The 14,008-nt window shown below is 34.9% G+C and overlaps 1 long non-coding RNA gene across 1 annotated transcript; it reads left to right on the forward strand.

Moving 5' to 3' along the window:
• The first annotated feature begins 10,866 nt into the window (after nt 1–10,866).
• Nucleotides 10,867–12,302, forward strand: LOC100373685 (uncharacterized). The gene is made up of 2 exons (XR_438552.3): nt 10,867–10,951; nt 12,011–12,302. It is a non-coding gene; the product is annotated as an uncharacterized LOC100373685 (long non-coding RNA).
• The last annotated feature ends 1,706 nt before the right edge of the window (nt 12,303–14,008 follow it).

The following is a 14,008-nucleotide window of genomic DNA, read 5'->3' on the forward strand; positions in this document are numbered from 1 at the left end:
TCTGCTGTATTTAGACAGGTGTTCCAACGTTTGGGTATTACACACTGTATTTCTAGTGCGTATCATCCAGAGAGTCAGGGGATGCTTGGACATTTTCATCAGACGTTGAAGTCAATGTTGCAAGCGTACTGTTTGGAACATTCACACGGATGGGATGAGGGGGTTCCTTTTCTGTTGTTCGCAGTGCGTGAGGTTGTGCAAGAGTCGCTGGGCTTTAGCCCCTTTGACTTAGTATTTGGTCATGTTGTTCGAGGCCCTTTAAAGTTACTTAAAGAAAGGTTGCTCGAGGATAAAACCCCTACTAATCTTTTAAGTTATGTGTCTGAGTTTAAGACTAGGTTACATCAAGCTTTTGATATGGCTAGAGATAATTTGAAGGTTGTACAGTGCGGTATGAAGTCTTGGTATGATAAGAAGGTTAAGAAGAGATTTTTTGAGGTAGGAGATTAAGTTCTGGCCTTGTTTCCTGCTGTATGTTCGTCCCTCCATGCCAGATATTATGGTCCTTTTCTGGTTGTTGAGAGGATCAACGATTTGAATTATGTGGTCGCTACCCCTGAGCGGCGCAAATCTAAACAATTGTGTCATGTTAACATGTTGAAATTATATTCACAGAGAGATGTGGATAAACAGCAAGCAGTTGTTTGTGCGCCTGCAGTTGCTTTGGAACCAGGTGAGGAAGTTCTTGATTTGCATGTTAGGTTAAAAAATTCACAGGTGTTGGCTAACTTAAATAAGAAGTTGCATCATCTTCCTTTATCTATCATGATAGAGCTTAAGAGTTTAATTCTTGAATTTAGGATTTTATTCCCAGATGCTCCAGGACGAACCAATCTGGTTGAACATGATGTAGTGTTAGAGGAGGGGGTGAGACCTATCCGACAGCACCATTATAGAGTGAGCCCAGCTAAGTTGGAGTTAATGAGACAGGAAGTAGCTTATATGTTAGATAATGATATTATTGAGTTGTCTAATAGTGGTTGGAGTTCGCCATGTTTATTGGTGCCAAAGCCAGACAGTTCAGTTAGGTTTTGTACTGATTATAGAAAGGTGAATGAGGTCACTAAAACAGATTCTTTCCCCATCCCGCGTATCGATGATTGTATTGATCGGGTGGACAATTCTAAATATTTTCGATTTGCTCAAGGGTTTTTGGCAAATTCCCTTATCAACCAGAGCTAAAGAAATCTCTGCGTTTGTTACTCCAGACAACTTGTATCAATATAAAGTCGCTCCTTTCGGAATGAAGAACTCCCCAGCGTCCTTTCAGCGGTTACTAAACCGTGTTATTGCGGGTTTAGAGGGGGTTTATGCTTATATTGACGATGTTCTTGTTGTGAGTGTTGAGTGGGCTGAACATTTGGCTAGAATACGAGCTTTCTTTCAAAGTTGCTCTAGTGCTCGGTTGACGGTCAATTTGCATAAGAGCGATTTTTGTCGAGCAAAAGTTGTATATCTGGGTCATGAGATTGGGTGTGGACAAGTTAGCCCTGTCCTGGATAAAGTGAAGGCTATAGCAGATTATGCAGTGCCAGAGAATCAAAAAGGGATTAAGAGATATTTGGGGATGGCTGGATATTATCAAAAGTTTTGTCCCAATTTTTCGGCGGTTTCCGCACCGTTGACTGAGTTGCTCAAGAAGAATGTTAAGTTTTTCTGGACTTCTGAGTGTCAGGCAGCATTCGATAAAATTAAGCTACTTCTTATGAGCTCTCCGGTGTTGGTGGCCCCAAATTTTGACAAACCTTTCTGCTTGATGGTTGATGCCAGTGACTTTGAAGGTGTTACGTCTGAGCATATTTTATGTATATATTATTTGTGTAATTTGTAGTTAGGGTTTCGTTGAAACGTCATATTGTCTTCGGTCGCTTTATGTTGTGTTCTTTTGTCAATTTATTCCTGTTTTGCAGATTTATTTGTACTGTCTGTTTTGGCTATAAAAGCCTTTTGTTTTACGTTGACGGGAAGAAGACTGCAAATAGACGGTAACTGATAGCACTATAATTTTTACCAGTATCACTGACTGGTTTATCAGTTTATAAGGAAATGGGGTCTGTTCTTGAACATTGGTAGCTGTCCGGTCTGGTTTGTGTGTTCGTTCCAGCGACGTGTTAGAGGAAGCTACAAGAGGTCAACGTGGGAGCTGAAACGTGGTATGCTTCGACGGGAGATGAAAGAATGAAGATTGACACCACCTGGGAGTCGCGATAAAAGTACGAAGACGACAGAGTGACAGAATGAACTCTTTGATTTGATAAGTATTGTTACTTTTGACTGTTCTTTTTTCCATTGTTAAACGGAAGTATATATTGTTTGTATGTTACTGCTAGCATTTTTGTTTGAGGTGTGTTGTAGCACACAAAGTTATGTGACATTTGAATAGGGCATTGAAAATATACTACCGTTCTATCTTGCACACTGCTTGCGTTCGGGCGTTTTATTTGTTATACGAGTCGAGTACTAGCGTCTGAACGTAACAGAGGAATCGTCGGGAGAAAAAATATTTAGCTTTGAGTATTAAGTTCTTTTCCGCATACAATACAGGTACACGACCGTGACTTCGCTGAGAATGTATCCAGGACTGTGTTGTTTCCGGTGCCAAAGGTCACTTCGACCTTTGACGTCATTTGGAAGAAAACACGTACATGTATACTTTGTTATTTTTTCTGCATATTCGTTTTTATGGACGAAAAATATTTTCCCGTTCAGCAATATCTTGAAACGCAGCAATTATCATAAGTAAATAAGCGGTCTCAATCATGATATGAAAGGCTTATTTCAATAGGATTGATTCCACCTAAAACAAAGCTACGTAAACAGTTTAAAACATGCTTACATAGTGTCCTCGCTCCTTCCCTTTCTAGCTCAATGGTGAGATGAAACCACAAGTACACACAGTTTCACGTAGATATACTTAACTAGAGATAAACAACTATATATTAATTCTGTATGTACCTGAAATTTCTAGACTACTTCCCTAGAAAGCTTGCAAGTAATTGTTACATCTCTGCCCTAAAGATACCTTTACATTTTTGGATGTCGTATATAATTATCCATTGTATAATTTCAAGGCCTGCGGCTGCAACTATTTAAATATAAAGTATTTTGCACCTTCTTCATTCATTGATTCAATTATTGTGTCACAGTGTAAGGCCTGCTTATCGCAATTGAGAGGGCCATCCACAGAACTCACACTGGACAGCGGGTTCTGTCACTGCTAGTATGGGGTAGACAAGACAATAGTACTGGAAATGAAATACACATGCACACAAATATCGAGTTAAAGCTCCTGACTTTAATACCTCTCAAAATAAATACGGATTAATCTGTAAATAATTGACCAATTTAGTAAATAGAAAAACAATTAAGTATATCAAATTTCAAAAATAAATTGTACGCGCATATATGTATTAATAATAATCAGAAATGTAAATAATCAGAAATGTAAATGTATATGTAGACTGATATATGTGTTAGTTACCTAACACCAATTTCAATATTCCTGGACATTTCTGCAGTGAACGATATCAAGTAAGTGCATACAATCCATTGTTTTGTGAACTGCAATTATTATGCGACACTTTCTTGAGTATTTTTAAACGTTTTACCTATTGACATGGTTATATTAGTCATCTTATTGAATCTGCTACAAAAAACTGATCGAATGTTATATGCACCAATAACCGCCAATTATGATTGAAATGATTCTGTACATATATATATATATATATATATATATATATATATATATATATATATATATATATATATATTAACAGTATTGTTTTGTATACTGTGTTAGAATTATGTGTCAAACAACTGATATATTACTTACAATATAACTAACGTTAATCGCTGAATTCCCTTCACCTCCAACAGGAACGTCTAGTACAGCAGCTGTATTCAATGAATGAAAAAACCCGGTCCATTAATACGAAATCTGATGCAAGGTACTGTACATGTCCTATGCAATAAATGTCATGTTTATCGACGTAAGTTTTAAGGGGTTACAGAACTCTTTGCGAAAATACATAAGGTCGTTAATATCTTGCAATCTATTTTAAAATCGCACATATTATACATATATTTAAAAATAACATTCACAACTTGAAACTATTATAATAATTTGAAATTGTTAACAATGATGGGACAGAAATCTATTTTACAAATACAGTGATGCAAAATCCGAATTGAATACCAAGACTTATAATATAATTCACATATTGTTGATGTGTACAGACCAGAAAGTTCATTTGAAAATCATTGCTATATAATTTAGTTTGATTAGTTCTTAAAATACAGCAGAAATTATTTCATATTCCAATTGTGCCAATTGTTACATTATAACCATAGTTGCAAAAAAATATATATATTATAATACCTTAATAAACACAAAACAAAAAAGGACAAACGAACACTTTCAAATGAAAGTTAAAAAGTATATATGAGGCGTATCGTAGCTATTAATTGCATCGGAACCAACATTAAGTTAAGACATGAAGAACAATGTATGTTTAGTTGTATAGTCACATACAAATAGCAAAATGATCTGAGGTACACCAGAACTCATTATCTAAATTAATAATATGAGTACGTAAGCAATTTGTACACTATACATGCATTACGCACTCTCAAGTATATGCATTTAATCGAAATAACATTACGTATTTTCAATTTCATAAAGCGTTGCATATGCATACACATGCGGTTGTAATCACAGTCAGCTGGCGCACAACTGATATAATAAAATAAATGCGATATTTACTACATGTATATGGGGACCGCCATCTTGAATGGCGCATAAAACTAAAAAAAGAGACAAGTTGTGAAACGCGTTTTTCAGATTACTACAAATCAGGACAAAAATACCAATCTTTCACAAAAATATGGTCCGTTGGGGTTATATTAAGCCAACCGATAACAAAATTCGGCCGAATTCGTCGTTTTTGTGTGGAAAAATCCCTTGCATACAAACACCTACTTACACGAAGAGCCTAGAACACTAAGCCGGGGTATTTGAAACTAAAAATTGGCATTCCAGATCAGCAGCCAATCAGCGACGGTCTTACACTTAGATGACAATTTCGGTTAGCTGATGATTTTTTTAACAGTTTACTCTCAGGACTTAGTCAATAAATTTGGTTTGTAAACATTAGTTATAAAAGTCAAGGCAGCTATATAAATGTGCATTTAAGGACAAAAGTCAAAGGTTATAGCTCGCTGATTTGAAAGGCAGTGAATGTTGTTCTATTGATGAACACAAACAGATGAAAAATTCATATCATGTAAGAACTATGCGCTATTCAATGTAATGTTTCGTATTATTCTAAAGAGATATTTTGTATTATTCTCAATGGGGAAAACATTGCACTTGTTAATGTCTATTTTGATAGTCTACATATAGAAACAATCTCCCAAGAAGAGGCATATGGTGTAAGTAATATCATATATAATACCTTAAAATGTTGTCGTTTATTTAATATGGTATTATATTTGTCAAACCAAAATATCTACAAACCAATTACCAATTAATATAATACTGATGTACTCACACTGTGACCTTATTGGTCCAAATATATTAGACAACTGTGTATGAAATCGTCACAAAATGTACGCATATTAATAGTTTTACAGACTCTGCTTCTGTATTTATTGTTTATCGTTTAGGTAATTTATCTGCTTGCTGATATTGGTGGCGCCTGGGACTGTGGATTGGAGTATCAGCAGTAACACTATTTGAAGTATTAGAATTAATAATAAACATATTTTCATTTATCTGCACTTATCATCAAAAAGTCGGACCGGAATAGAAAGAAAGTCGTGGTTATAATATTTTGCCAATTTTTGCATTTGAAACTGTATTTTTTTGTATTATCTTACAATATCATATTACCTGTATTTTATGAAAGCATGATAATTGCTTGAGGGGAGATTAAGCCCCATTTTATTGTGGTCGCGAGTTTGATATCATTCTCATCCACTTGTGGGGAAGCCCCTGGACTTTATGTAAGAAGGAAACATTTTGTGTAAAACATATTAACGTGAATTTACCATCTAAAATAATTAATGAATTAATAGAAAATTACACCGACTCCGATCATAAAATATGCCTGGAGGAATCTTGATTTTGATAGATACGTCATTTTTGTGTAAAACATATGTTTTCTTTTGTGTGGGATTACATGGTATTACTGTCGACAAATTTAACATGTGTGAATCAAATAAAAAACTTACTAAATAAATAGGCCTAAAAAACCAAGTATTATATTGTGCATTGTCGTGCATGCATACGTTTGTAGTTGCACAGGAACAAAGAACAGCAGACAGGAGTTGATCATCCATGCTTCTCGTACATTCATTCGTTATGTTAATATCTAAAAAAATATCTATATAAAGTTCTGAATATTAATTACTCAGTATATAGTAAGACACAACAGTACAATGATATAATCAGAGACAAATTTAATTTCCGTCTTGGGTACATTTCTCTCTGTCAGTTGGTGGGTGACATACAACAACTATCGCAAAGTAAATAGTTGTAAAATCGCACATTATGAAAATACGTCTTGTTAGGTTACTGGGTATGTTATTTGAATGATAAAACTCGCAGTCGTATTTTTGTAGTTTAATATTTCAAAGATGTTAAGGAATTATATTGGTGTGGACTGTGAACAATTTTATGATATCATATTTATAAACGTAATTCGTTGTGTCGCTAATCTAATGTAATCTAATCTAATCCAATTGACACATGAGGCTAACTGTAGTATACTCTCACTCTTATACTTTTTTACATTTAATTTCATCTGCAATGCGTCAGCATTTACAATGATAATCATAGTTACAACACTGCCTCATAATATTTGTATTGACTGCAAACATTTGCAAATGAGATAAACTAGTCCCTTCAGCTAGTTTTTTTCGGCAGTGGGTGCACAACTTGAATTGTGTTGGTACTTGCCAACACTTCGCTTATATTATATTGTTATATATAGTTATTCATATTTGAATAATAAAACCTTTTGAATCATTATTTACACAAGCATTATTATACGAACCATGAAATAACTATGTAAATTAGTCACAGGCTCAATTTCAGTATTGTTATGGTGATTTTGAAAATGAGCCGCCTTCATAATCCGGTGCAATAAGATTTGAACTGAAAACAATGTATTATACTAACTGGTCACTGGTAGCATAGTGATTTTCACATCAGACTCATGATCGGTAGACCCAAGTTCGAATCCTACCTTAGGCTGAACATCAATAGGGTCGACCCCTACCCTTGGTGAGTGTGCTACAGACTCAATGAGAAGGCCAATTCCACTGACCGAGATTCATTCACTAACGAATGCGGCTTTTGGGGAACTTTGGTTAAGCTCCGCAGTTGCTTGTTTTCGACCGAGCTTGGTTGACGCCAGGATAGCGCATTAAAATTGCCATTTGATAGGGAGATGGCCACACAGCCCTGCCATGTAGTCCCAAACATAAATATGACTTCTGTGGCAAAATGCACTATGTGTCAGCACTAGCACTTGCAATTTGCACTTACAAAAAAAAGTCAGAAGAGACAACAGTGGCATTCAATGTCCGACACTGTCGCCTGGGACAAAAACATTTATAAAAAAGAAAGAAAACAAAAAAACAATGTATTAGACATGTGAAACTTCTAAAGCTGCAATCAAATTAAACTACCATTCTTATATTTATCAGCAAAATAATGACAAATCATGTAGCTTCTAAAACTTTAAAAATGTTGATTAACATGTTTGACAATAGTGTCCGGCAATGATGAATACACTCAGGAAACCGAGTTTTGGTTGGTATTGAGGTGTCATTCATTCCCTGATAGCGATCATAAAACACACATGAAGGGGACAGATCGCTAGATCTGTTTATTTACCAGTACAGGTATCAAATTATGGAGCCAATTACAAACACAAATTTAATTTTCCAACTGTTATTTTTGATTACAATGTTTACTATGAAAAAAATTTACTGTGTACCCAATCTGCATCTGTGAAAAGTTTTAAATTGAAATGAGAAATGTAAAAATTATAATATATCTCATATTCCCAAGTTCAATGACGCTGCTTTACTATGTTCTGTTATATGAGAGGCATTTAATAAATAATGCCCCTGACCCACTTCCAGTTGTCTGATCTGGATGACATTTTGCATGTGTAATGATTCACATCTCTATTGGTTTTGTTGTAAAATACAGCCCTGAACTAATTGTGGTTTCTGATTTACAGGTGTTTGAACTGAGTCAGGTGTGAAATGGAGCCAGATTAGTGTCGCGCACACCAAAGGAGACTTTTGATGAAATGAAATCAACTTATGGTGATGATGCCCCATCATATGACCTTGTAAAACGCTGGCATCGTGAATTCAAACATGACCGGAAGTCTGTGGAACAGCTCCCAGACCTAATCGTCCATCTTCTGCCATTGATGAGGCATCTGTCCGTCAAGTTGAGGCAGCCATTTTGAAAGATCGATGCATTATTGTTCGCCAAATAGCCTAAAAGGTCAAAATTAGTACAGGGTCTGTGGAAACTATCATTCATGACCATTTGCATATGCATAATGTGTCTGCCAGATGGATTCCCAGGTTGCTCACACCTTTCCAGAAGCAAGAACGGGTTGAGTGCTCGGAATGAATTTGGAGATGTGCCAAGAAGATGAATCAATGTTTTTCAAAAGACTGATTACACAGGATGAAACTTGGGTCCCTCACTATGACCCAGAGACCAAAACCCAGTCAATGCAGTGGAAGCACTTGGACTCACCACATCCAAGGAAGGCAAGAGTGCAGCCCCTACCGGCAAGGTCATGCTCACAGTCTTCTGGAACCAGGACGGAGTAGTGATGACAGATTTCCTGGCAAAGAGTACCACAATTATAGGAGCCTATTACGCTTCACTTTTGATGAAATTAAGAGAAGCTATCAAAATCAAGAGGCGGGGCAAGATCAGCAAAGATATCCTCCTCCTGCAGGACAACGCTCGGGTCCACAACTCGCATGTCGCCAGATCAGAAGCATGGGCGTATGGCTATGAAATCCTCCACCTAACCTCCTTAATCTCCTGACCTTGCACCTTTTGACTTTCATATCTTCACTGTCATGAATTTGTTTTTGAAAGGAAAGCGTTTCCCAGATGATGCAGCCTTGATTTCTGAAGTTACGACGTGGTTGGAGGGCCAACCTGGGATGTTCTACAAAAACGGCGTCCAGAACTGCATCAAACGATGGGAGAAATGCATAACTCTTGGTGGTTCCTTAGTAGAGAAAGACTTATAACTGTGCCAAGTTTCATTAATCTCCTGCTATGGGAAATGGGTCAAGGTCATTACTTATTGAACGTCCCTCGTATATCAGCAAATAATACTGCATTTATGAAACCATGTTGTTGAAGCTTGTGCTCCATATTGTAAATCCGGCAATCGAATATGCTCTTCTTCGCAATGAAACATCTCACAAAATGTCCCCTCTCTGACATGTATTTACCCACTTATCGTATATATCTTAATAAAAGTTAAACATCATAAGGTGAGGTTAAAGGTGATAGGGAAAAGGTTGAGTGATATGTAAACAATATACAGTTATTAACTGATTTTTTTTTAATGTGCTGTTATACAGAAACAGCTTCGCTGGATTAAAACAAACTCTTCATGGACGTCAACTATCAGTGAACGATTGTTTTTTTCATAAAACTAAATTGATGATTTGTTTTTAGTATTTAGTTTGTCTAAATGGAAATGTTACGATGGTATTACTGTGTGATTTAATGTATTCAAAATGTGTAATTGTCAATTAAAATTGAGAGAATTCGGTAATTCTATTTCTGTTTTGCCATTCACGCTTTCATTTCGTACATGCTTGTTCAATCAGACGATGTGAATAATTTACATCTTCAAGTAGAATACACACCCACAACCACAAGCAATTTCGAAATGGGCACAATGCAAGCTGTAACCATGGATACCTTGACAAGAGAAATATTCATTTTTATTAATAAACATGGGAAAGGGTTTAACTTGTTTCTCAATCAGGTGAACAGAAGTATTGATAAACATGCCTGATCGCAAAACAGCGTGTTTTAAGATATAGATGAATGACTGTTCATCTATATGTTGTTGTAACTCTATGTGCAGAAGTTCTAATAATTTACGGTGATATAATTTTTTGAATGTCGTGCTATCATATAATGATACCCTTTTTATTATTATAACAAGAGCATCTAACACCATTGTTAAAAAAACTTCAAATGTATAAATACTGAATATTGTATTATTAGGAACATGGTGCGCTCTTGTTTATAAATTGAAAAGAGTCTAATGAAGTACTTATAACAACACAGTTTTCGACAAATCTAGCGACCTGCTGTGTTGAATGCATTTTATACATTCTATATGATACAACAGTAGCCGAATGAATAGTAAAATATGTAAATTCAGTTATGCAGCACCACAGTTTCTCTTAGATGATATATGATAGGAAGTTACCTCTCTGAGAAATTTATTCAACTTTAGAATTAACTGTAAATGTTTGAGAAATATAATATGTCAGGGTTTTGTTGCAATTTTATTTTTCAGCATATTTACCACAAATAAAAGGAAAGTACATATATACGTGTACGTGTATACTAAAATAAATATATAAAAAGCAAAATAATATAAAATATAAAGGTATACATTACTATGTAATTATTAGTATATATCATGTACATAAAAAACAAATGATAAATGTTTTGTTATTTTTAGCAATGCACAATTTTAATTTCTATAAATATAGGTAGATCCTGATTGACATGTGCAGGTCAAAGATTACTGAATATGTATATTTACTCATTTACTCACTATACGGCACCATTTCATATTATACTGGTATCTGGCAGTCAACGAGCCTCATCACTTGACTAAACATAGAAAAGCATATACGAGCAGCGGTGAGTATTCATCAGTATAGTGTAGCATAGCATATGCGATATTCTAAGTAAATGTATATTTATCAAACTGTAATGTTCAACAAACTTCCTAGATAGGATGGAATCACAATTTCAACAACATAATATTGAACACTGATTCATGAAGATCATATAACAATTCTAAATTGGTCATTGAGCACAGTATTTTAAGTGTTTTATGTGTTACGTTCCTAGTTTTATTTAGTCATAAGCAAGATAATGTTTCTATTGTAGTGTTTAATTCTGATTAATAATTGAGGTAATTTTTCTACTGCCGGACACTAATAAGTCACTATAATAGAACATCGTGTCGATGCAAAAATAGAAATAACAATCACACCAATCCAATATCCTAATCATTTGACTAACGGGGGAATATTATTTACGCCATATTGGAATGGCAGAGCAAACATTTATTTGAAAACGCACATCATTCTGGCAGTAGTTGTATCACGTGACTATAATTTAATTATGGATGACATATTATTTCCTAACGTAATCAGCGAGATTATCATGGGCCCCCGAAAACCTCAAACGATTCATTGGCTATTAAATTCATCCAGTTCAGATTTTTAGTGTTGCTTTGTAAATATTGTTTCATTTTATAAATTCATGCCTCTCGCTCGCGAGGTAAGCAATTTTATTCACGTCCCAGCATCCAGATTTGATTACCTTTGTTCTGATGGAGCGTTATATTTTATGGGCCCACGTCTGCCATTTACCAACCATTTGTCGCATATAGTTAAAATTTCCAAATACAGTTATTGGCGGATACATATTCAGATGAACCTTATTTTGTATTTGTGACTTGATTACATTGGATCTTATAAGTACTCAGATATGTTTACTCTCACTGATTTTATATGAATTTGCATAATGGTGGCAATATTCTCCACTATTGTTTTAAAAGTTTTAGTGAAAGGAACTGGCTGTCTGCCATTTTCCCATGCTACTCTAGATTTCTGAGAAGAAATGTCAATAATACTGACGTGTTAAACAGGAACCTGACTTACTGAGTTTGTATTTTCTGAATTTACATAGACATCACCAACAACGTGGTAGCAATGAAAATGTTCCTGTGTCTGACCATTGTTGCCATGGTAGCTGTATGCCAAGCAGAAGAAATCCCGGGATTAGCAAACGCGGAAGCTGAAATAATTGAAGAAAATCCACAGTTGGCAAAAGAGTATATTAAAGACGTCATAGATGCTTTAGCTGTCGATGGTGTAAATTATAAAGACTTGTTTCCAGAAGAATAACACACTATACGGTTGTACTGTAATATCCATATTACATAGGCTGAATGGAATGAAATAAAAATTCTAAACTCTCATAGTGATAAATGAATGAATGAATGAATGAATGAATGAATGAATGAATAAATGAATGAATGAATGAATTAATGAATGAATTAATGAATTAACTAACCTCTTCAGATGCGAGGTCATCTGTTTGTGGCAGACAGTTTGACTTTACATCATTTAACTGTTTTGAACGACTATCTCGTCAGTGCATTTCGTTTGTCTGTCCGTGTTAGATGGTCATAAAGTCTGCAAAAAATTGCTAAAACTCAATACATTGTAGCCAGAATTGCCATATTCAAGAATTCATTCTACGTCATATTTGGAATCGATCAAGGAGATAATCTATCCAACATAGTACGTCATGAATAGTTTCTATAAATACGTTTACTGCTAATAGTGCACAATGTTCTGATTGCAGTTTCACAGCCTTTTCCGTTTGCCTTGCCAGTAGGTTTATTTCGTACGACGCAAGGTTACCATACCCTGAAACAAGAGTCTCAATTAAAGGGTATACATTTGTGATAAATTTTATTTTGTAAGTATGTATATGAAAGGGATGCAATAGAAAGTCATCGTATAGATGACTGGCATATCAGGGGGTGACCACGTCCGTGCTCAGACTTTTCATAAATCGGGCGTTTGAGAGATGTTGCTCGGTTCCTTCCAGATTGCAATCTACCAAGTACGGGTTTCCGTGTCACACCGGACAATTTTCATTAACTACTCGACCTGACTCCTAGTTTACGTGGTCGAACATGGTAACGTTAACAAGAAAAGCATTTCTCAAAATAGCATCGTCCTGATCATTATTTACCCACGTACATCACTCTTTGTTTAGTACACATTGGCTAAACTGTAGATGAAACTGTAATGAAAATTACAATTAAAAATTACCCATCGTCTATATTTTAAGAAATGCTATGGTTAAGCATCATTATGTCTAACGTAAGAGGTTGAATGATGAAAAAAAATATACAGTTACAGTTTTTATTTTGTTATGGGGTTTTCATTACTTTGTGTTGACGGAAATAGATTCGCTAGATTAAAACAATCTAATGGACGTTGACTTCTAAGTAATGATGTTTCAGCGTGTTTTCATAAAACCAAATTCACAAATGTATTGCGTTCGTGCCTGGACTACTTTTAAACGTTATACATATATCAAAACAACTTGGAATACATATTTCGCATTGGACAATTTTATGCATTCTATATGATACATAAGTAGCCATGTAAATAGTAAATAGTAGGCTATTTCCACAGTTAGTTAAGACTACTCTTTCCCGTACAGAGATAACATCCCATTTATCATCTGAGAAATTGAATCAATCAATGAACTGCAAATGATTTAAATATAATATAATGTGCCCGGGACTTGATGCAATTTTATATTCCAAAATTTCGTAATCTTTTACCACAAATAAAAGTATATGTGTATACGTGTATAATATACAAATATATGAAAAGTAAATTGTTATAAAGTAAAAAGATATATATATCACTAAGTTTTATTATTATGTCACACATACTTAAAACAATGTATTGATCTTTGGTAATAGTAGTTTGTCATTTTTAGTCAGCAACGCACAGTGTTTTTCATTTCTATAAATACAGGTAGATCCTGATTGACACGCGGAAGATGAAGATTATTGAATGCGTATAATTACTGAATAAACGGAACCATTTAAAATTGTACTGGTATCTGAAATGCTATGAAATGCTAGGGTATAGTTAA

Source organism: Saccoglossus kowalevskii, chromosome 20, assembly GCF_978046115.1.
Source record: "Saccoglossus kowalevskii chromosome 20, keSacKowa6.1, whole genome shotgun sequence".
NCBI classification, from domain to species: Eukaryota; Metazoa; Hemichordata; class Enteropneusta; family Harrimaniidae; genus Saccoglossus; species Saccoglossus kowalevskii.